Below are 1,916 nucleotides of genomic sequence, written 5' to 3' on the forward strand. Positions count from 1 at the left end.
GCAGGTACAGCAGGCGGTGAAGAAGGCAAATGGTATGTTGGCCTTCATCGCTAGGGGATTTGAGTATAGGAGCAGGGAGGTCTTACTGCAGTTGTACAGTGCCTTGGTGAGGCCTCACCTGGAATATTGTGTTCAGTTTTGGTCTCCTAATCTGAGGAAGGACGTTCTTGCTATTGAGGGAGTGCAGCGAAGGTTCACCAGACTGATTCCAGGGATGGCAGGACTGACTGACGTATGAGGAGAGACTGGATCAACTGGGCCTGTATTCACTAGAGTTTAGAAGGATGAGAGGGGATCTCATAGAAACGTATAAGACGGGACGGGACAGGTTAGATGCGGGAAGAATGTTCCCGATGTTGGGGAAGTCCAGAACCAGGGGACACAGTCTTAGGATAAGGGGTAGGCCATTTAGGACTGAGATGAGGAGAAACTTCTTCACTCAGAGAGTTGTTAACCTGTGGAATTCCCTGCCGCAGAGAGTTGTTGATGCCAGTTCATTGAATGTATTCAAGAGGGAGTTAGATATGGCCCTTACGGCTAAATGGATCGAGGGGTATGGAGAGAAAGCAGGAAAGGGGTACTGAGGGAATGATCAGCCATGATCTTATTGAATGGTGGTGCAGGCTTGAAGGGCCGAATGGCCTACTCCTGCACCTATTTACTATGTTTCTATGATGACATCACATCTTCCCAACGCTCTCCTTTCAGTATTCCCTCTGCAGCACCCTGGTCCACTCCTCAATCACCCCCAACACCCCCCCACCCCCCACTTCTCACAGCACCTTCCCGTGCAACACTTGCCCTTTGAGCTCCTGCCTTCCCACTGTACAGGGCCTCAAACACTCCTTCCAGGTAAAACAGCAATTTACTTGTTCTTCATTCAATGTAATATACTGTATTCGCTGCTCACGATGTGGTCTCCTCTACATTGGGGAGACCAAACGCAGATTGGGTGACCGCTTTGCGGAGCCCCTCCGTTCAGTCCGCGAGTGTGACCCTGAGCTTCCGGTCGCCTGTCACTTTAATTCCCCGCTCCACTCTCACTCTGACCTCTGTCCTCGGCCTCCTGCACTGTTCCAATGAAGCTCAACGTAAGCTCGAGAAAGATGTTTCGATTCGGCACTTTACAACCTTCTGGACTCAACATCGAGTTCAACAATTTCAGAGCATAACCTCGGCCCCTATTGTTTGGGGGAGCGGGTGCCGGAATCAACCTGCCATTTACACCCTCTCTAGACCCATCTTTAGTTTCTTTACTTGTCCCATTACCATCTCCTTTTGCCTTGCACCATGGTCCCTTTTGGCATGTAATCTCTCCTGCCCTCCACCCAATCACAGACCTTCCCTTGTTCATCCCTCCCCTCCCCCCTCTGCACCCCTGCATTTGCTGAAAAACCTGTTATTTGTGATGAGAGGTGATTGACTCTGTTTCTCTCCCCACAGATACTGCCCGACCCATCAAGTACTTGTGGCATGTTGTGTTTTTAGTTTTGAGGCGAGGCTTTCCTGGTGTTTATTTTGAATTCACTCTGGGAATGTGGGTGTAACTGGCAGAGCAGCATTCATCGCCCGATCGCCCATCCCTCGCCCTGAGGGCATCATCACGACGTCAGCCATCTAGTGTGGGACTCGAGTCACATTCGGCCCACAGCTGCCCAACCTCCCTCTGTTGAAGGGCAACCAATTGGGTTTTTACAATAATATTATCTGGAGCTAGCCCACAATTGCCCATTTGAAATTCTCAACTTGCCCCGCTGGTGTTTGAACTGAGACCACTGCCCATCTAGTACCGCAAGCACGAGGTTACCGGAGTAATCTCCAAGGGTATGGGCAGGAAGGGAAGGGTGTTGGGGAGGGGAGGGGGGCTGAGGCATACTCGAGGGGGTGGGGCAAGAGACACTTGGAGCCGCTCGGTG

Source organism: Pristiophorus japonicus, chromosome 22 (genome assembly GCF_044704955.1).
Source record: "Pristiophorus japonicus isolate sPriJap1 chromosome 22, sPriJap1.hap1, whole genome shotgun sequence".
In the NCBI taxonomy this organism is placed as follows: Eukaryota; Metazoa; Chordata; class Chondrichthyes; family Pristiophoridae; genus Pristiophorus; species Pristiophorus japonicus.